The 22,875-nt window shown below is 43.2% G+C and overlaps 1 long non-coding RNA gene across 1 annotated transcript in view; it reads right to left on the bottom strand.

Annotated features, from left to right (window-relative positions):
* Window positions 1-6,958: 6,958 nt before the first annotated feature.
* The window catches only part of LOC117355507, a 45,469-nt gene continuing 29,552 nt past the window's right edge, over window positions 6,959-22,875 (bottom strand). Inside the window, exon 3 of the long non-coding RNA XR_004538390.1 lies at window positions 6,959-8,571. This is a non-coding gene — a long non-coding RNA (uncharacterized LOC117355507). The remainder of the gene's footprint in view (window positions 8,572-22,875) is intronic.

The following is a 22,875-nucleotide window of genomic DNA, read 5'->3' on the forward strand; positions in this document are numbered from 1 at the left end:
TCCAAGGCCTGCTTTACCTACTTAGGCAAGACACAGCGTTAGGGAAGAACAGGATTTAGTTTCCCTTAGAAATGATTTCCGGTTTCCCTTTAGCTACTCCCAGTCAGTAGTTGAATATTAATCAGATCGTGGTGTGTAAACATGACCGTCTTAAAAAGCTTCTCAATGTTTCCTTGCTCTGCTGTTTTTAGCAGCAGCCGTCCAACTGTGCTCTATTAAGGAAGCACCAAAATAAACTCTGGCGCATTCAAAACTGAAATCCATCTGCTCCTCACCGTGTCTGACCCTGTTCTTATGGATAGTGCTATAAAAGTTTGACTTTCTGGCATATTTGTTCAGACTTTCAGGCCTTCTTATCAGTGGCGTAGAGAGGGTGGGAGGTACCCAGGGTGATGTTCTCCTCTCTGCTCCCCCCTGCTCCTTTCACACCCCTAAACCACACTCGAACCCTCTCTTCCCACTCCTGTACCTCTTTAAATCTTCACCAGTGTAAGCAGCTTCTCTGGCCTGCTGCTTGCACTGGCATTGGCTTTCTCTCTGACATCACTTCCTGGCCCTGTGACCCGGAAGTGATTTCAGAGGGAGCCAGGCCGGTGCAAGCAGCAGGCTAGAGTAGTTGCTTACACTGGCGAATATTTTAAAGAGGTATGGGGGGAGGGGGGAGAGAAGATGAGAGTATGGCATGGGGGGAGGGTGGAGAGGTACCGGCGCCCCCACCAAGACAGTGCCCAGGTCAGTCCACCCCCCCCTTACTATGTCACTGCTTCTTATGCCATAAGATAGATGTGGAATTGTGCTGGAATCATGTACCTGAATGGGATTGCTCTTTCGACAAGCCTCACATTGTTCCTTTTGCTCCTAATGCTACTAGGCTGCAAAAGACATCTGCAATAGACATCTGGGAAAACCCGAACATGGTCTCTTTTCAGACAGACTCCAAAACCTGGCCATGCGCAGATGATGTCACATGCTTCCACGCATGCTTAGAGGCCTTTGGACACAGCCCGGAGGCCAGGGATTAAAAAAAGAGGCTTTCTGGGGGCGGGGCTGAGGGCAGAATGGGGCAGGATTAGAGGCAGAATGGGGATGAGGTTGGGGCACAATGGGGCATTGCCATGCATCTGGGATTTTTGGATGCAAAATCTGGTAACCCTAGTTATACTTAGTCTGCCTGCCAGAAGGGGAAACCAGGAAAATATTAAAGAAATTAGGGAGGGGGGAGAGGTAGAGAGAGCAGTGGATAAAATGAGGAAAAATTGGTAGAAAGAGAGAGAGTGTGGAACAATAGAATTTTTTTGGGGGTGGGGCAGCATAACTCCGGCAACCACGAGTGCAGAGATGCAATTGTAAGTATATTAATGGGGCTAATCAGAGGTTGATTACATGTGCTGGCAGTAACCAAGAGAAGTTATTTATTTATTTTTAACATTTCTATACCGTTTTTATCCAAATCGGTTTACAAGGAATTACATACATAAAAAGTTAAGAATCCATACAAAAATAAGAAGATAAAACAGACATATGCAGTCTAACATAAAATCGATTGCCTAGAAAATGCATCAATACCATCAAAACATACATATTCAGTCTAACATAAAATCATTTGCTCAAAAAAATGCTTCAACGAAAAGTTGGGTCTTCAACATTTTCCTAAAGGAATTTCTCTCTCCACATTTTCTAATCTGGCCAACAAGGCCATTCCATAACTTGACTCCTGCACACGTAAAAGTCATGGCATTTGTATCTACATGTTTAGGGTTGGCCTTTGTCTTCAACAATGCCGCACCTACAGAACGTAAGGATCTTTCTGGTTGTTAACGAGACATCATGTTCTTAAAAATTTCAGGCATCGTACCGTATAGAAATTGATGACATAACATGATTGTTTCCACTTCATCCAAACCACTTCAACCAGACACAGGAAAACTCATACCCCATTCACACACCCTCCAATCAAAGAAGTTAAAAGGAAAAAAACTTGACAATCAAATCTCCAATCTACTGATAGCGACCCCAGACTACAAAACATTCAGAAAAAAAACAAAGACTATACTGTTTAAGAAATTCATGAAAAAGACCTAACACCACAAGTCCTCTTCCTTCCCGCCACTAACTCCCCAACCCCCAGAAACAACCTACTTTACTCTTTATTCTCCCTGAAAGTGACCAGACATCTTCTGTAATCCACCTTCTATAATTCTTTTTGTAATCCGCCTTGAACCGCGAGTTAATGGCGGAATAGAAATCCCAAATGTAATGTAATATACTAAATTTGTAACACAACTGGCAGCCAATGCAGTTGGAGTAACATGCTCATATCTTGATGGTCCAGTTATCAATCTGGCCACGGCATTCTGGACCACCTGCAATGCCCTACACCTAGCCTTAGTTAGTCCCAGGTACAGGAAGGACATTGCAGTAGTCCAGCTGTGACAAGACCATAACCTGCACAACAGCACAGAAGTCAGGTGATGACAGCATGGGTTTCACACGGTACAGTAGATGTATCTGAGCAAAACATATTTGCACTATTTTTGCAACTTGACAGTTCATAGTAAGCCCTGGATCCATTTTTACTCCCAGAACTGTCATGGACTCCCTTACCAATAATACCTCATCTAATACTTTTAGTGTTTTTGGCCAATTAACATGGTCCGGTTTCCCCAGAAGCATTACCTCCGTCTTGTCTACATTCAATCTCAAACCCTGTTTCTCTATCCATCCAGTAATTTCATCCATATAATTACTCAACAATTTTCCAACTCATCTTCCCATACACGCACTGGGAAGAAAAAAATGATATAATCCGCATATATGCGGCATTCGACTCCTAAAGATTGAAACAACTGGCCGATGGTAGCCATATAGATATTAAATAGAAGCGCTGAAAGTGCTGAACCTTGAGGAACTCCACTCCTCACCTGAAAATTACGCAAAGTCTTAGGGTTAGATTCACTAAGCTGCCTGAATCGGAACAATACGCTTCCGATTCGGGCAGGTCCGACTGATTCACAAATCAGTCCTATTCAAATGGGAGCGATCGGAGGAACACCCCCATTTGCGAGCAGGGATCGCAAATGTGTGATCCCCGCTCATGCACAAATCCTGACAGTATTGACAGGAGAAGCAGCCTCCTGTCATTGCTGTCAGGGCTCTGCCCAGATCTCTCCTGCCTGCCCTGCTCTGCTCTGCCTTGATCTCTCCTGCCTGCTCGCCCTGACTCTCCTGCTTTCTGCCGCCCTTCCCCGCAGCGCAAGCCCACGGTTTTAAAGTAGGGCTGCACTGCGGGGAAGGGCGGCAGAGAACAGGAGAGTCGGGGGAGGCAGAGAGAGTCGGGAGCGAGCAGGCAGGAGAGATGTGGGCAGAGCAGGGCGGCAATAGGGCAATTCGGGGAGAGATCTGGGAAAGAACATTGGGCAGGAGAGATTCGGGGCAGCAGAGAGCAGGGCTGTGAGCTGGGCTTCTATGGAGCAGGAGAGTAGAAAAGAGGTTTGGGACTGGTGCCCAGCAGTTGCTTTTTCCGAGCCCAGTTGTATTTGAAAAAATGGTTAGTGAATTGCATCCCTGCCTATTTTGGATGCAGTTCCCCTCATTTACATTTGTGGATCGGAAAAGAGTCACTACACAGGTTAGTGAATCGTGCTGGGGGGAAATTGGGTTGCAAAAGGCTTGCAAAGCGATCGGTGCACGATCGGTTTGCTTAGTGAATCTAGCCCTTAGTTCCATTCCTTACTTGAAAAGTGCGATCTATCAAGTATGAATTTAACCATTTAAAGACAGTACCAGCCACCCCAAGATCTTTCAATCTCTGCAACAATTTCTGAAGATTTATGAAATCAAAGGCTCCTGATATGTCCAAAGATATCAGACAGAAAGTTATACATTGGTACCAACCCTAAGCGCAAAGTATCTAATAATGAATAAGCTAATGCTGGAGAAAAAAGCTTCAGAACCCCATTGGGAAGGAAACCCACCTCAGGAAAGTACTGGGTTGTACCAGCACACATTCATACTCATGGCTCTTGCAAAGCATGAATGTGTGCCGGTACGATCCAGAACTTTCCTGAGGCAACCATGAAGTGAAATGCTGGCTACCTTCGGAAGGACCACATCTTGATATCGTACTGCATAAGATCAAGAGAAGTTTTTTCAACATGTTTGTAAGATTTGTAGATCAACCACTGAAGACTATCTGCTGGTTTATTTTTGAAAAGTATTAATTCACATTAATTGCTGAAGATTACCGTGTTTCCTCGAAAATAAGACAGTGTCATATATTAATTTTGGGTCCCAAAAATGCACTAGGGTTTATTTGGGGGGATGTCTTATTTTTTTCACGTACAATGATCATCTCTCCCTTCCTCTCCTCCACCCCAATCCTCTTTCCTTTCTCTCCCCCACATGTGCAGTATCTTTACTCCCCTCTCACCCATCCCCTTGTACCTTCCCTCTGCAGCATCTTTCTATCCCTCCCTTCCAACCCCCCGTGAAGCAGAACCCTTGAGCAGCATCTTTCTATCCCTCCCTACCTCCCTCCCATTGTGTAGCAGAAACCTTGCACAGCATCTATCTATCCCTCCCTCCCATACCCACAGTGAAGCAGAACCCTTGCACAGCATCTTTTTATTCCTCCCTCCCATCCCCCCCAAGCAGAAGAACCATGCCGACCTTCCCACCACAAAACAGTCTTACCTCCCTACAAACAACAGCATCGGCAGCTCTCTAAATAGGCTGCTTCGTGGCCTTCTCCTGCCAGGGCCTTCCCAGTGCCGTGTCGCTGATGACATCATCAGTGATGTGGTAGAGGGTAGGACCCGGCGGAAGAAGGCCGCGAAGCAGTCTGTTTAAAGTGCTGCTGACGCTGTTGTTTGGCGGGAGGTATGTCGGTTTCACGGTGGGACGGCCAGCGGGGTTCAGATGAGAGGGTCAGCGGTGGGAGGGTCAGCCGTGTTCAGATGAGAGGGAGAGATGGAAAGATTCTGCACAGGGGACATTCAGGAGGGGCTTCAGGGGTGATCTAACTAGGACTTATTTTGGGGGTAGGGCTTATTTTCGGCGAAACACGGTACCTGCTGATATATGTGTGATTTCTGGTTTTTGAACTATTTGAAGAGTATTTATTTACTGCTAGAGTTTTTTTTTTTTGCCAATGAAGTAATTGCCCTCTCTAGTTTGAGTAGGGTTTCCTTCCCAACAGGGTTCTGAAACTTTTTTCTCTAGCATTAGTTTGTTCAGCATTTTAATTTCTCTTTTGTAGCCTTAATGTAGTATATTGTGGATGAAATATTAAGGTGTTGGAATAGATTGGTTTGTTTTTCTGAAACTCCTTTATTTACCCTTCTCCATTGAACATATTGACCATTTAAACATAAGAATAAAGGAATAGCCTTACTGGGTCAGACCAATGGTCCATCAAGCCCAGTAGCATGTTTTCACGGTGGCCAATCCAGGTCACTAGTACCTGGCCAAAACCCAAGGTGTAGAATTTTCCATGCTATCGATACAGTGCAAGCAGTGGCTTCCCCTATATCAAGGGAACTCCGGTCCTCGAGAGCCGTATTCCAGTCAGGTTTTCAGGATTTCTCCAATGAATATGCATGAGATCTATTTGCATGCACTGCTTTCAATGCATATTCATTGGGGAAATCCTGAATACCTGACTGGAATACGGCTCTCGAGAACCAGATTTCCCTACCCCTGCCCTATATCTTTCTCAACAACAGACTATGGACTTTTCTTCCAGGAACTTGTCCAAACCTTTATTAAAACCAGCTACGCTAAACCCTGTTTTCTATCTTTTAACCAGCTCTTAATTCATAATAGTACACTGCCTCTTATCCGATGACATTTTAATTTCCTCAGGAATTGTTTATGAGGTACGTTTTCAAATATCTTCTGAAAATCTAGATACACAATATCAATAGGCCCACCTTTATCCACATGTTTATTCACCCCTGTAGCAGATTTTCTAAAATAGATGATGCAACATGTCCTATGATATAATTTTTCTAATACTTATCTCCCCTATTGTTTTGTTTCTCCTCCTCCGCACTACCCACCCACTTTCCACCGAGGTTCATTTCCCTTTAAATTGCTCGGAACCCTGGTATCCTCTTTGACTCTGGTTTCACATTTCTTCCTCCATGGTCATGCAGTTGTAATTTCCTGGTAGTTTGTACTGCTGTCATCTCTCATCTGGCTATGTGTCATTTCTTTTCTTTCTTTTTTAGCCATCCGCTTCCTCCCTTTAAATTGTATGAACTGAACAAAGCTTTTGCTGGCTGCCTGATTTCCAGATGACGGCAAGTTGGACATATCATCTATCTCTTTGCTGGCTTCCAGTTCCTGAGTGCATCCAGTTCAAAACTATCTACTTGTATGCTGTCATATTCTTTCCTGTGCTGTTCCAGCCTATATTAAAAAAAAATAAAAAATCATTGGAACATTTCTATTTTACAGAAAAGGCTATTGGAGGTGTGATTGACCTCATTCCATGCTATATAAAAGTAACATGATATGTCAGAGTGTTTGAAGCGTGGCAGTTCAATCATAGGCAATACCTTGCTTTGCATTTGCACAAGTTTTAATATTTTGAAAGAATTCTGCCAAAGGGCAATTCTATAAGCTGGCACCTATATTTAAGTGGCAGTAGCCCATATAATACTACATGAAATACTGCAGAATAATACTACATTAAATTGTACTGGTTGAAATTGGAATACTGGATACGTTTCAAACTGTTGCCAATGGTATATTTATGTGTACATGGGTTAGCGCTAAGGTACCTAGTGGATAGTATTCTACCATATGTTCCGTTCCCAAAACTGCTTTCTGTGGAACATCCTGACCTGTTTATCCTCCCCAGTTACACAGCTGCAGTTGAAAGTATCTAGGGCAAGCATGTTCTCCTGTATAGGGCCACAGGCATGGAATGAGCACCCTAAATACATACGTGAGCAGGGAAATTTGTATAATTTTTTTTTTTTTTAATTTATACAGTTTTATAAAATTTTCCAAGCATAAACATCTTGTACAGAAAAGTACGATCAAGACACTTCTATTTTAAATTAATTTTCAATTCTGAAAAGTAATTCACTCAAATTATTATAGGAAAAGAAGAAAAAATGCAGCTTCCCTTGGTCACACACCAGTCCTCTAAATTAAATTAGATCCAAGATTTAAAGAGTATCTTAATTAAATACAAACAAATATAAAGAAGCACTTTAACTACTACTAAACAGAGAACTAATTTCCAATAGGAGCTGTTGTTACTTCATTCTCAAGGCGTTTCATTGAGATAAATCTTATCAAATGAGATGGATCTACAAATACATGTTTCAATGAACGATATCTAACGACACATTTACATGGGTATCTTAGAAGAAAAAAACCCCAATTTGAGTCACTCCAGGCTTCAGATTCAGGAATTCTCTTCTTCTTTTTTGAGTCTCTCTTGAGACATCTGGAAAGATTTGAATATGGAAACCCAGGAAATCCTTGGATCTATTCTTGAAGTAAAGATTTAGGATCCAGTCCTTGTCTGGAGCCAAAGCCACGGTCAACAGGAAAGTGGCTGGCGTAGCCACTTCTCTGTCCGATTGTTCTAATATAGCGGAAATATCCAATGTTCCTGAGGTTCTTCGACTTTTTCTTTTTGAAGAGTTCGAGCTTTAACAGGAAGGTAATAAGCCCTTGTAAGGGGAGGTAGAGAATTTTCAGGTATCTTAAGAATCTCCATAAAATATCGTTTTATCATATCTAGAGGGGAAACTGATAAAATTTTAGGAAAATTTACAATCCGCAGGTTATTAGCTCGAGTATTGTTCTCCAAGGCTTCCAATTTCCTCCTCATAATTGTGTTATCTTTAACCAATTGATCTTGATTTTGTTTAACAGTTATTAACTCTTTATTGGTTTCCTGCTTTAATAAAGATACATCTTGTTTTAAAGAGTTAATTTCTTCTTTCTGTACTTTTATTTCTGTATCCAGATTTTTTATTTGAGGATTTAGGGTATTCCCCAAATTCACTACCAAATCCCAAAGAGCTTCTAATGTGACTTGTAGGGGTTTGACCACTGAAAATAATTGTGTTTGTGTGGTTAGAGTCTGTTCTTGAAGCTGGTTTACCTCAATAAAGCCTTGTCTTCCTTCAGCACTTGGTGTCCCGGTTACAGGCTGAGATGTTCCATTCAGCGAGCCCTCCAACATGCTTGCCTCTCGAGAAGAGAGAACTTCCTGTCTGGCTGCACTCTGATCTCGCGGTGAGCTGGCTGCCTGTGGCTGTGGCTGGTGAGGTGGCGTCCGTTCGTCAGGGCTCAAAGAGATGTCAGGCCCTAAGGATTTCGCCGCAGTGATACTCTCCGGCAGCGTTCCCAGCGGTAATGTCCCTGGCGATCCTTGTTCTCGTTGTAGTCGCCGTATAAAATCATCAATTGTAGCCGACGGGGTTATCGAGCGTCGGGAGGCAACACCAGCGCTTTTCCCCCTTCTTTTCGGCATTTCTTGTTGAAGGTGAGAGCAAAGTTGCAGGCGTCTGAGCAGCAGTTAGTAAGTTGCGGCCAACTTGGATCCTGAAATTTATATAATTTAATAAAATTATTGAAGACGTTCTTATTTTGTGCTTCTTTTTTTTTCCATATCTTTATTCATTTTAAAAGCCAACATCAAGTGCAACATATTATCAAACAATGTACAAATAAACAGCACTTAATTCCATCAACTGATATATTGATATAATAAAAACATATCCCTCCCCACCTACCCATCCTTTCATATAGGAAAAAGACAATCAAGAATAATATAAATGATCAAACAAACAAAATTGTGATCAAATAATAAATTAAAGGCATATCCCCCCTCCCACCCATCCATCCTGGACTTGTATAATCAAAGGGCTAAAACCAATAAGCAATCTTTACAAAATTCTGTCAATGGATCCCAAACCTCCTTGAATTTCTTATAATGTCCCAATTATATTGCACTCATATGTTCAAATTTATAAGTTTGGCACAAGGATTCTCACCAAAAACTATAGGGCTCCTTTTACAAAGGTGCGTTAGGGCCTTAACGCGCAGAATAGCGTGTGCTAAAATGCCGCGCGGGCTAGACCTTAACATCAGCATTGAGCTGGCGTTATTCTAGAAGCGTACCGTGCGGTTTAGCGCACGGTAATTTTGTGCATGCGCTAAAAACGCTAACGTACACTTAGTAAAAGGAGCCCATAATTTAACCTATCCCAAGTTTTCGAAGACGTTCTTATTTTGTAAGATGAAATATGGGAATTGTTGTATGATAATTGCAAGCGCTGGTCATTAGAAACATAGAAAAAGATGGCAGATAAGGGCCGCGGCCCATCTAGTCTGCCCACCCTAATGACCCTCCCCTATTTAACTCTGTGCAGAGATCCCACTGACGATCCCATTTCTTCTTAAAATCAGGCACGCTGCTTGCTTCGATCACCTGAAGTGGAAGTTTATTCCAGCGATCAACCACTCTTTTGGTGAAAAAGTATTTCCTGGTGTCGCCGTGCAATTTCCCGTCCCTGATTTTCCATGGATGTCCTCTTGTCGCCGTCGGACCTTTGAAAAAGAAGATATCTTCTTCTACCTCGATACGGCCCGTGAGGTATTTGAATGTCTCGATCATGTCTCCCCTCTCTCTGCGTTCCTCGAGTGAGTTTAGCTGTAATTTATCCAATTTTAGTTGAATTTAAGTGCTTTTATAGTGTAATATGATTGTATAATTTGTGACACTTATTTATGGCTTCAAAATGAATAAAGATATTAAAAAAAAAAAAAAAGAGACTAACTAAAAGCACATTTTTTTCAAATGGCTCTCCTGAATTGAATAATGGAATGGGGACCGCAATCTGCCTTAATTTGTACTGATTCGTGTTGATTTGGATTGATTTATTTCATATAACAGTTTTACCCCCTCTTCTACAAAGCCGCGCTTGCAGCTGCAGCGCAGAGTCAAACAGGATACCAGGGTTCCGAGCAATTTAAAGGGAAATGTCTTTTAGGAAGCTGCTGAAAACTGACTTATTTAATACATTTGTTAATTGATGTTTTTTTAAATTTTGACTGGTAAAATGTACATTGTTCTTTTAGCTTGATTTTAATATATATTTTAAAATCAATTGTATTTTATTTACTGTTTGTATAAATTCTCTTTGTATGTGAACAGCCTAGAACAGGGGTGTCCAACCTTTTGGCTTCACTGGGCCGCATTGGTCAAAAAAAATGTTTCTGGGGCTGCACAAACGTGCAAACTCTGCAGGAAGACAGAGGAGGGAGCCAGCAAGACGGTAAACACCCGGGGGCAGCAGAGGAAAACACTGCATCGTCCTTGACTGGGACCGCACAAAATACTTCACTGGGCCGCATGCAGCCCTCGGGCCGCAGGTTGGACACCCCTGGTGTGGCAGTATATAAAAATAGAATTATTATCATGAGCTTCGGGGCACGTGACTTTGTAGAAGACGGGGGTTATCCCATTCGTTACTTCTCTCTCTGAAGCTACCCTACAGAAGTACTAAACTTGATGGAACAATGGATGACTGAATTTAGACTGAAGCTTAATTCAGAAAAAACAAAATTCTTTGCAGCCTCGCCACACCCACTTGTCACTAAAGCATCACTATGCATCAATAAACTCAGTTACCCTATTCAACCTACAATGAAGGTTTTAGGGGTAATACTGTACCAGGGCCTAACCATGAAAGACCAAGTAGACTCCTTGGTTAGAAAGGGTTTTTTTACTCTCTGGAAGCTTCGGTCCATTAGAGTATATTTTGATGCTTCATCATTCAAAATCCTGGTACAATCCCTTATACTGAGCCATCTTGATTACTGTAATATCGCCCATCTGGCAATTTTCCAGAAGATTATGCAGAGATTACAACTGGTGCAAAATGCGGCGGTCAGGCTGATTTTTGGGTTGAAGAAGTCCAATCACGTAACCCCTTCCTACCGACTCCTGCAGTGGTTGCCGATGGAAGTTTAAGTTTGGATGTTTTTGCTTTAAGGTACTATTCGGTTTAGCCCCTAAACATATAACTGACCTTCTCTCTTTCTCAACCAATAGACATAAGAGAAGCTCACACCTGAAGTTTGTCTCACCACCGGTTGGAGGATGTAAATTTAAAAAACATCATCAACATCTTTTCTCTTATCAAGAGCATTATGGGGGAAAGATCTAGAACAATTACTTATGCATGCTAATAACTATGGGGAATTTAGGAAATACCTAAAAACATATCTGTTCCTGAAGTACTTAGGTAGCTGATCTGAACAATCTTTCCCACAACAACTGATCTCTAGAGCTGTTAGTCACTAATCTCTAACTTTGTTAGTTCTACTCAATTTGCAGCATTTTTAATCATTGTAAACCGCATAGAACTTCATGGTCCTGCAGTATATAAACTGTTATTATTGCTATTATTATTATATCTCTCCTGTCCAGCACCTTCCTTCTTCATTCTTATTCTCCCCCATGTCTAGACATCTTCTCTCTGTGTCCATATACCATCCCATGGCTAGCATTACCCCTCTGTGTCCATATACCACCCTCATGCAGCATTCCCTCTTTTGTCCCTGTTCCTATGCTCCCATCCATGCCCTTCATCTCCCCTCTTCTTGTATATCTCCCTGTGTCCAGCTTCTCCCCTCTCTTACTCCCTTATGCCAATGTGTCTCTCACACTCTCGCCATCCCTCCACTATGTTCAATATTTTACTCAGTCTTCCTTCATCTTCTTGGTTCAGCTTTTCTCTTTCACTTTACTTCTCTCTCTTCCTCCCTGTAGGTCCTGCACCTCTCTCCATTCCCTCTAGCCCTCTTCCCATGGGTCCAACACACCTATATCCCCTCCCTTCAGCACCCAGGGGTGGGTCTGGTACCTCTCCCTTCTCTCAAGCTCCACTCCACCCACCACATGGGCCCAGCACCTGTTTCTCTTCTCCCCCAAATCTCCAAACCAGATCCAGTAACTGTCTCCCTTCCCTTCAGCTCCAGCAACCCAAGCAAACCCCTCCCTCCTTTGTGGGTGCAGCAGCAGCCCCCTCCCCCTCGCGAGTCCAGTAGCCCCTCCCTCCCATTCTTCGTGGAGCCAACACCTCTTGCACCCTCCCTCTCTGGCTCCTCAAACGCCGACAGGAAAAACAAAAAACACAACACACAACAAACTTGTGACTCTGCTGAGTCGTCCCCTTTGCACCTCCTGGGACAGGCCTACCAGCCAGTTGGAAGCTTGCTGCATGCAGCGCTGCTCCGGGAATCTTCTTGCTGCTAAGTCCCTCGAGGACTCAGTGACAAGAAAGTTCCCGGAGCAGCGCTGCGTGCAGGAAGCTTCCAACTGGCTGGTAGGCCTGCCCCGAGAGGTGCAGGTTTGTTGTGTTAAATTTTCTTTTTTTGCCACTGGCTTTCATGGAGCCAGGGAGGGAGGATGCTGGACTTGTGAGGGGGGCTGCTGCTTCACCCACGATTGTGAGGGGGGCTGATGACCGGGAAGGGTGAGAAGGGAAGCAACTCACGGAAGATCCTTTGCTGCAGGAATAAGGCCATTCACTGCTCTATGGGGTGGTAAATGGCCTTGTCCCTGTACCCGCAGCAACCAGTCGATTTCTTCCCTCATTCCTGCAGGTTACCCACGGGAAATAGTCACTGTGTCATTCTCTACTGCCAAGCTTGGCAAAAGGGACTCCCAGCCACCTTCAGAGGAAGTCCTCAGCTGACATAGCTTGATGGTCCTCATCATCTGGAGTATTTATATTTTATATTTACATTAGAGGCTTTGGCAAAGACCCATTTACAAAGTATGTATTCTTCCCAATAAATATTTCCAAATTAATAAAGTGGTTTTTTGCATATTTGTAAATGGGTCTCTAATTCAGTAGCATAATTAAATGAAATAACTACTGAAGTTTATGGAGACCGGCGGGGATGGAAAAGATTACTTGATGGGGACGTATGGGGACAGATTTAATTCCAGTGGGGACGGGTGGGGCCAGATTTGATTTTAAGTGGACAGTGGCATAACAAGGGTGAGAGGTGCCCAGTGTGGTGGCACCCCTCCCCCACCCTCTTCACCCCCTGTTCCTTCCCTGCCTCCTCCTGCCGCACACGCACGCCCCTTCCCTTCTCCCGTACCTCTTTAAAGTTCCCAATGCGAGCAGCATCACCAACTTGTGGCCCACATCGGCTCTCCCTCTGACATCACTTCCTAGATGCGGGTCCAGGAAGTGACGTCAGAGAACGAGCCAACGCTGGTGCGAGCAGCAGGTTGGAGTTGCTACTTGCACCAGGAAAGAGGTACAGGGAAGGGAAGAGGCATAGTGGGCGGAGATTAGATCAGGTGTCGGTGCCCCCATCAAGATGGCACCTAGGGTGGACACCCCCCTTACTATGAACAGATTTGATTCCAGCAGGGATGGATTTGATTTCTGTCCCCTTGTAACTCTCTATTTGGAAGGAGAAAAAGGGCACCAAAAACCTTGAATTTTCTCTGAAACTCTCTTTATAGTCTCCCCCACCAAGGGACAAGGGACCTCCTACTCCACCCTCTAGACTTCCTAGCCACCTCTTCAAAACTCAGTGACCTCCTGAAAAGTCTCCGGCCACTGCTTTTCTGGCAGAGGCATTTTTCAGGGGAGAAGGGGGTGGGGTGGGGGGGTTCACATTTAATAGCAAGTAGTACAAAAGCTGTGAAACATTTAATAACATTTGGTGGGTGGGGGAGCTTTAGCAGGAAACCAGGAGAGTTGCTTAAAAGTAAGCCAGTGTCACAGAGAATTAATTTTAGAATAATGCAGTCAAGCACTTTGTGCTGTGCATCAGATGAACTTGCAGAATTGCTGATCATGTAGGTTTTGTCGGCCTGGCATGCTGTAATTACATGGCCAGTTAGACCGGGGCAAGGGAGGGCATGTTTCAGAATTGCTTAGGGGACATGTGAAAGCAGAATGTCTCTTATTTTTCAGCTCTTATAAATGAATCTCCATGCCCAATCAAAATGTTTTTCTAAAGCAGCCATTTTTTATAAAGATTTACACTCTTTCTGTTTTGGTAAAATTATACAGTGCAATACTACAACTGCTTATCACTAATATAGCACTGAAAGGCTTATGCAGCACTGTACATTTTGACATTTAATAGACGGTCCTTGCTCGGAAAAGCTTACAATCTAACTTGGACAGACAGACATGTCATATAGGGTCGGTGATGCAGAACCCAAGGTGAGAGGAGTTAGGGCCAGATTCTGTACAGTGCAACAAGGTTACACGCACCAATTTGTGCGTACTGCTGATTTGCATGTGCGACTTAACTGTTTAGTAAGCAAATTAGAGTGCTAATTGGCAATTACCACCTCATAATTGACGCTAATTGACATTAATTAGAAGCTACACGCACAGCTTTCTATGAGTATTATATAAAGTAGTGTGCATAAATCCTAGTGCGTTAATTTTAAAAGGGGGTGTGATCGGGGGAGGAGCATGGGCAGATCACGGGCATTCTTAAAAGTTAGGCACACTTATAGAATGCGCCCAGTCTGCATATAACTTAAGCGGAGGTATTTATGCCTGTTTTATGTTGGCTTAAATCGGTGTACCTAAATGTTGGTCACACATATAGTGCTAAGCGTGATTTAATTTAAATGTGCCCGTATTGTCTTTAAGATCTCGTTTGGTATTTTTTTATTTCAATAATATTTATTAGTTTTTAAAGAAGAAATCATACATATGTAAATACAATGCAATATAACATAATATAATATAATATAATATAGATCATACATATGAACAAAAGATAAAAACAAACAGAATAAAATATACAGTAGATTAACATTTAAAATGATTAATGATCGTTATGGTTTAATAGGCTTTTAAGACTCCAGTGGCTCCCACATTTTTGTAAATTTTGGGGGTATTTTTTAACCTTTGGTTCCATTATCTTGGAATGCTCATAGATCAGGCTTTGCGAGGATTACACAAAAACTTAGGGCTCCTTTTACTAAGGTGCGCTAGCGTTTTTAGCCCACGCAGGAAATAACCGTGCGCTACCCCGCGTGCTACGTTTCTAGAACTAACGCCAGCACAATGCTGGCGTTAAGGTCTAGTGCGCGGGGCAATGTAGCGGGCGCTATTCCGCGCGTTAAAGCCCTAACGTGGCTTAGTAAAAGGAGCAATTAAAATCTCATTTTCCTCACCGAGGGGCATAAGAAAACTGAAAAAACACCATGAACATCTTCTCTCGCACCAAGCAGCATCATGGGGTAAAGACCTAGAACAATTGCTTTCGCCCACTACTTATGAGGAATTTAGGAAACGTCTGAAAACACACCTGTTCCTAAAGTATCTAGACAACTGATCCTCTCTTCTCTCTCCCCTCTATAGCGATTAACTTGTTCTATTGATCACTCTCTCCTCAAAAAATGAATTTCCTGTCCTATTAACCCTCTTTCTTCCTCCCCTCTTAAAGTCAATCAATTTGTACCTTTGCTTAATCTTTGTAAACCGCATAGAACTTCACGGTATTGCGGTATATAAGCTGTTATTATTATTATTATTATTAAGATCTTTTGGTAAATTGGGGAACTCTTATATTTTCAAACTAACGGAGATTTGGAAGAGTATTCCATTGATGATAAGAGAATTAGATTCTTTTCAATAAGTTGGTAAAAACTTAAAAACACTGCTGTTTTCAAAACAGTTAACAAATTAGTTCTGTTAAGTAGTCTTTCTCTTTTGTGGCAATGATTTTCTGACTCTGTTTCTTTATTGTAATTAACTAATGATTGTCAACCGACTCCAGCTCCAACTTTTGGAGATGAGACGGTCTACAAACTTAAGTTTTGGTTTAGTTTACATATAACGTCAGACGCATTTTATAGAATCACACTTTTCGGCGCCAACTTTTGTAGGCACCGTATATAGAATATGTCCCTAAATGTATATGCACATCCACGTTATGCATACAAATGTACAGAATACTGGCATTTACATGCTTATGCACACATGCACTCATCAGATCTTTTGTCCTCTTTCTTTCAGAATGGTTATAAGTTCGAAATGCAAACTAGAGTATTGGGCATTCAACTAGATAATATATTAACTACTAGTCTTTAAGCCCGTTACATTAACGGGTGCTAGAATAGATGTGTGTGTATGTCTTTCTTTCTTTCTGTCTCTCTCTTTCCTCGGCTGTCCACCACCACCCCTTGCCTGCTCTCCCTGTCCAGCAGTAGCCCTTCTCCCTTCCTTTTATCTCCCCCCTGTCCAGCAGCACCCCTTCCCTGCTCCCCCTGTCCAGCAGTAGCCCTTCTACCTTCCTTTTACCTCCCCCCTGACCACCAACACCCCTTCCCTGCTCCCCCATCCAGCAGTAGCCCTTCTCGCTTCCTTTTATTCCCCCCTGTCTAGCAGCACCCCTTCCCTGGCTGGTTCCCTTCCCCCGTACTCTTTAGCTTTCCCACTGCAAGCAGCATCTCCAACTTGCTGCCATGCTGACGTCGGTGCTTCCTCTGACGTAACATCCTAGTCACGGGATCTGGAAGTGATATCAGAGGAAGTGCTGAAGCCGGCGCGCACAGCAAATTGGAGGCGCTGCTCGCATCGGTAAAGAACTAGAGGTATGGGGGAGTGAAGGCGCACACGCGGTGAGGCAGGAGTTGGAAGAGCAGGGGGCGGAGAGAAGAGGTGCTGACGCCCCCACCAAAACGGCGCCCAGGGTGGTCCGCCCCACATCCCCACCTTACTATACCACTGTATAAAAGGGCATTGTTTGACCATAAAGGCTGACTAATGAAACATTTCTTTTTCAAGTTGCATTCAATACCTAACTGCCCTTGTAAGGGCTACAGACATGTTGACTATAGATGGCCACATCCATCCCCTCCCTATCGTTTTTTTTTCCTTAATTGTTCTCTTTTTTCAAAATATTGTAGCTCCTCCCCTTTTTCAATTTGTTCCTCTCCGTCATTGTCTGAGTTTATTATGTAGATTCTAATTGTCAAATGTTCACCCTTATTTTATATGACGAAAGCTGTATTTTTTAGAAACATAGAAACATAGAAATTGACGGCAGAAAAGGGCCACAGCCCATCGAGTCTGCCCATACCAATAACCTACTCCCTGACTTTTACTCCCCTATAGATCCCACGTGAATATCCCATTTTCTCTTAAAATCTGACACGTTGTTGGCCTCAATCACCTGCTGAGGTAGCTCGTTCCAATGATCGACTACCCTTTCGGTGAAGAATTACTTCCTGGCATCACCTTGGAATTTCCCTCCCCTGACTTTCAGCGAGTGCCCTCTGGTAACCGAGGGCCCTGTATGACAGAAGATATCATCTTTCACCTCTATACGTCCCGTGATATACTTAAAGGTCTCAATCATGTCTCCCCTCTCTCTTCGTTCCTCCAGTGAGTACATTCGTAGTTTTTTTAGCCTTTCTTCATACGTGAGATCCCTGAGCCCCAAGACCATCCTGGTAGCCATTCGCTGAACCAACTCAATTCTCAACACATCTTTCCGGTAGTGTGGTCTCCAGAATTGAACACAATACTCCAGATGAGCTCTCACCATGGATCTGTACAGCGGCATTATGACTTCAGGTTTTCTGCTGACAAAACCCCTACGGATGCAGCCCATCATTTGTCTTGCCTTGGACGAAGCCTTCTCCACATGATTGGCAGCCTTTATATCATCACTAATGATCACTCCTAAATCACGTTCCACCGTGGTCCTGGTCAAGGTTTCACCATTTAGTGTGTAAGTTCTGTGTGGATTTTTTTTACCTAGGTGCATCACTTTATATTTTTTAGCATTGAAGCTTAGCTGCCAAGTTGACGACCACTGTTCCAGCTGTCGAAGGTCCTGCGTCATACTGTCAGGCACACTGCTTTTGCCTACTATGTTGCATAGTTTGGCGTCGTCGGCAAACAGTAATACTTTTCCTCTAAGCCCTTGGGTCATATCTCCTATGAATAAATTGAATAGAATTGGCCCTAAGATGGAGCCCTGAGGTACTTCACTCATCACTGCTGACGTTTTAGAGGGGGTACTGTTTTATTGTACACTGCTCAGAAGTCTGATTGTGCGGTATAAGAAATTTTAAATAAACTTGAAACTTGAAGAATAAAGAGAAGTTCCTATATAGTTTATGTGCTTCCCTATTCTTTGTCACATGCCATTCATACAGTGATGCAAAAATATTGGCATATGTTAAGTTTTCATCCTCAGTTATGTAAAGTACCAAGGAATGCATATTTTTTTTTTGTAAATCGTTATTGATTTTTAAACTTTGATAGTGCAATACAAATGGTAAATCATACAAAATGCATAAAAACACGCTATTAACTATACAGTTATTACATTAAACAATCATTTTCTCCCCTTCTTATCTTAATTATTAAAACAATAATACATATGATATGATTTCAATTTTATAATGAAATAATTTAACTCTTCAAAATACGTTTCCCTCCCCCACCCCTCCACCCTCCCTGGATGTGGAAGGACTCTAATGGAAAAAGAAAGAAAGAAACATCACCCTAATTATAATGCAATAAAATTAGTTAATGGACTCCATACATCATTAAAGGACTTATTGGTCCCCAAATGTTCCGTCATCATCCTATCAAGGTATACATATTGTAAAAGTAGGAACGTTGGGGAAATGTTGGCCAATCCTGTAGATCAATGTCTCTCAATTTTTTTTTTTCGCTCCGGTACACTAACTGGAGCAAGTGGCACATTATGCAGTCATTGAACTTCTAAAATCGCAAAACCAACAAAAAATTAGGGGCTCTACAAAGGCGCGTTAGGGCCTTAACGCGCGGAATAGAGTGCGCTAAAATGCCCCGCGCGCTAGCCGCTACCGCCTCCTCTTGAGCAGGCGGTAGTTTTTCGGCTAGCGCGCGCTATAGCACACGCTAATCCGGTGCATGCGCTAAAAACGCAAGCGCACCTTCGTAAAAGGAGCCCTAAATTTGAGAGTTACTTATTTGTGTACGGGTAATTGCAGGGCCGGATTTAGATGAAAAGAGGCCCTAGGCTATTCCATTTATGAGGCCCTTTCACCTCCCATTTTTAAGTTTGTAAATTACATGAGAGATAATAAAATACATCATTACTGTGATATATATCAATATATTAAATGAAACATGTTGTTATTGGTACTAACCTTTATAAAAAATGTGACAGATAATAAATAAATAAAAAGTCGAGAACACTTATTTGGACATTTATTCTCAGCACCACATATAGTACTTGTAACAATAACTAATCAAACATAACACACAACATTTACAAAGGAACAAAATTCAAATAATGAAAATCTTTGACTACGAAAATAAAATACACAATAAAAATTATCATATTTTCCATCAAATTAAATTAAATATATTCAATACATTGAAGATTAAACCAAATTCAATTCAGATAATTTTATTTCATAATAAGAATCTTTTCTAATAACATTAACACGTGTTTCATATTATCGAAGTAACACGAATATAACCGAACGTCGGGATATCAATAGGTCTGTTCGTTTGTCTGTTCCAATCTACACCAATCTGCACTTTATTTATGCAAGAACAAATCAGAGCTTAGTAGCATAAGGCACGTCAATATTTGCCATAGCAATCAGTGAACGTATGAACTATACTTTGGTGCAATCTAGTATATACAAACGAACAGACCCAATGAGCCGAATGCGTTGATCTTAACCAATACATTTTAATGTTTGTTTATTAGTCATATGCGTAGAATTTCTCCTTATTTTCGGTTCAGTGTTTTAGTGTTCACTGTTTTTAGAATAGAGTAATTTTAATTTTGCTAACAATTTGAATGTAGGCCCCTCTTGATCTTGAGGTCCTAGGCTGAAGCCTAGTTAGCCTATAGGAAAATCCGGCCCTGGGTAATTGTAACAACGGTGAAACTAAAGTAGATAGAACAGAATTGCCAATCAATGCGATGGATTTGCTTGTTTCTGAGTGCAAATGAACTCAAAATGAAAAGCAAACATGCATTTCATCATCCACCATCTGCAGTTGTTCTCTCTCTCTCTTTTTTTTTTCGATTTAATTTCTGCTAGAGCTGAAAATTATTTGAAATTCTGGACTCTTTCATGTCACACCCAGAATGTCTTCAGGGCACACCACTGTGCCGTAGCACACAGTTTGAGAGACACTGCTCTAGATTATGAAGATGGCCTGCATGACATGAGTCATCTGTGGTTAGGATCCCCCCCCCATAATAAAAAATGTTTTCATTTATGTACTAATATGGTTTGCCACAGCTCTCAAATACTTGTGTCAAAGCAGTTCCTGATTGGATAAGGCCCGACTTCGTGCAGGAAGAGGCGGTCGGAGCGAACCGCGAGTGATTTCCTGCACTCGCGGTGCTCCGGCTGCTCTCTCCTGCCTCTCCCGCTGCCCTCTTCTTGTCGGCGGTTCACGGTCAGAAAATACCGCGAATGACCGGGACCGCGAACCGCCGACTGCGAACAACCGGGGGAACACTGTATATTACATTGGGCAGACTCACTGAAAAATAAAACAGCAAATTGGTGAATATACTAGTAATATTAGAACATGTAAACACGGAGCACCTTTGATAGCACATTGGCGATCACGGAATTGTAGTTTGTTGTACTACTACAGATTATGGGCTCATTTTACAAAGGTGCGCTAGCGTTTTTAACGCACGCACCGGATTAGCGTGCGCTATAGCGTGCACTAGCCGAAAATCTACCACCTGCTCAAAAGGAGGCGGTAGCGGCTAGCACGCGCGGCAATTTAGCGCATGCTATTTCATGCGCTAAGGCCCTAGCGCACCATTGTAAAAGGAGCCCTATGTCTGAATGAAGAGGAAATATTTCTGACATTTTACTGCAAAGAGCAGAGATTAATCTTTCTGTGGGTCACAGTTCATACGAATGGCCTGAATGGTGGAGCAGATATGAATAAAGCACTTGCTTGAAATTTTTGCTGAATGTTTCATCCTCAGCCCTGCCAACTGGTGCTCAACTTTGATTGGCTGTATGAACTGAGGTCACTAGTGATGTCAGTCTCTGTATAAAAAAAGCTGGCATTTTTTTGTCGGTTGGTGGGGTGCATTATACACACTGTGATGTGCACACTGGGATTATTTCCTGGTAAACAGCCAAAGAAGAATTTCAACAGTCAAGTTTATTTAAAGTGGTTAAGATTTAGGATCTTTTCCAGATAAGCCCCACCAAAAAGTTAACCCCCGCCACCCAAAAAAATTTATAAAAAAGAGGCGCGATCTGTAGAAAGTAAAGTGGGGGGGTTCCCCCCCATGCCTCCCCGTTGGAGCCCTTAAAAAAATGTTAAGTTTCATATCCTCTTTTTTATAATCTTTTTTGGGTGCTCCGACGGGGGGAACCCCCCCACTTTACTTTATACACATCGTGCCGCGTTGTGGGGCTGTTGTGCTGAGAACTTCACTGCTTAAGGTTGCGTGCGCTGGCAAAAGGTGGCGGGGCTTAACTTTCGGCGCGTCCACTTTTTCCATTAGTGGCGGGGCTTATCTGGAAAAGATCAGATTTAAAATATAGACATATTTAAAATTTGAATACATTGCTCAATAAGGATATATTGAATTTTAGATGAAAATTTTCCCCCTTGATGAAGCTTTATGCCCACCGGGGAAGCCAGGGAAAAATGCTTGAGTACCTGAATAAATTAATTTAAACCGTTCTGTGTTCCCTTAGGAGAACAGTATAGCAAATTAAATAAATAAATAAACTGAGTACTGGGTTGAAGAAAAGATCACATTTGTCCAGCTTTTTAAAATATACTTTTATTTTATTTTTATATTTTCAAATTTCACAAATAATACAAGATTACTCTTGTACAAGCAAAACGGAAAGAAACTAAGCCGTGGTAGAGATTTCTTCAGCGGCCTGGAGCACTACCGTATTTTCATGTAGATAACGCGCACCCGTGTAAAATGCGCTCACGGGTATAGCGCATGGGAAACCGAAATATATGTAAAAAAAATTTTATATACCGCGCACACCCGTATATCGCGCATGCTGCCCCGACTCTCCCGTCACTGCCTGACTCTCCTTTCGCCTGCCCCGACTCTCCTCTGGCCACCCCGACTCTCCTCTCCCCCTTGAAGTCCTGTCCCCACCCTGAAAGCCTGATGCCCCCCCCCGACGTCCAATTTACCCCCCCCCCCCGCAGGACCGCTCGCACCCCCACCCCGAAGGACCGCTCGCATGCACATACACCCCCACCCCGAAGGACCGCTCGCACGCACTCCCACCCGCACCCGCACCCCCACCCTGAAGGACCGCTCGCACCCCCACAGCCTCCCGACCCCCCCCTCATCATGTAGAAGCTCCTACCGGTGTCCTGCTGCTTCCTCTTGGCGGTCCCGGCCCTTCTGTGAGCCCTGCGTCTGCGCTGCTTCATCTTCCGGCGAAGGGCGGGACCGCCAGAAGACGAAGCAGCACAGACGCAAGGCTCACAGAAGGGCCGGGACCGTCAAGAGGAAACAGCAGGACACCGGTAGGAGCTTCTACATGATGACGGGGGGGGGGGGGTCGGGAGGCTGTGGGGGTGCGAGCAGTCCTTCAGGGTGGGGGTGCGGGTGCGGATGGGAGTGCGTGCGAGCGGTCCTTCGGGGTGGGGGTGCGGGTGCGTGCGAGCGGTCCTTCGGGGTGGGGGTGCGAGCGGTCCTGCGGAGGGGGGGGGTGAATCGGACGTCGGGGGGGGGGAACTATGTAAAAAAAATTTGTAAAACGCGCTCACGCGTATAACGCGCAAGGTTATGCACTGTTTGTAAAAATCGTGTATAACGCGCGCTTTATATGCATGAAAATACGGTAAATGCTATGATGCT

This window comes from Geotrypetes seraphini, chromosome 2 (genome assembly GCF_902459505.1).
Source record: "Geotrypetes seraphini chromosome 2, aGeoSer1.1, whole genome shotgun sequence".
In the NCBI taxonomy this organism is placed as follows: domain Eukaryota; kingdom Metazoa; phylum Chordata; class Amphibia; order Gymnophiona; family Dermophiidae; genus Geotrypetes; species Geotrypetes seraphini.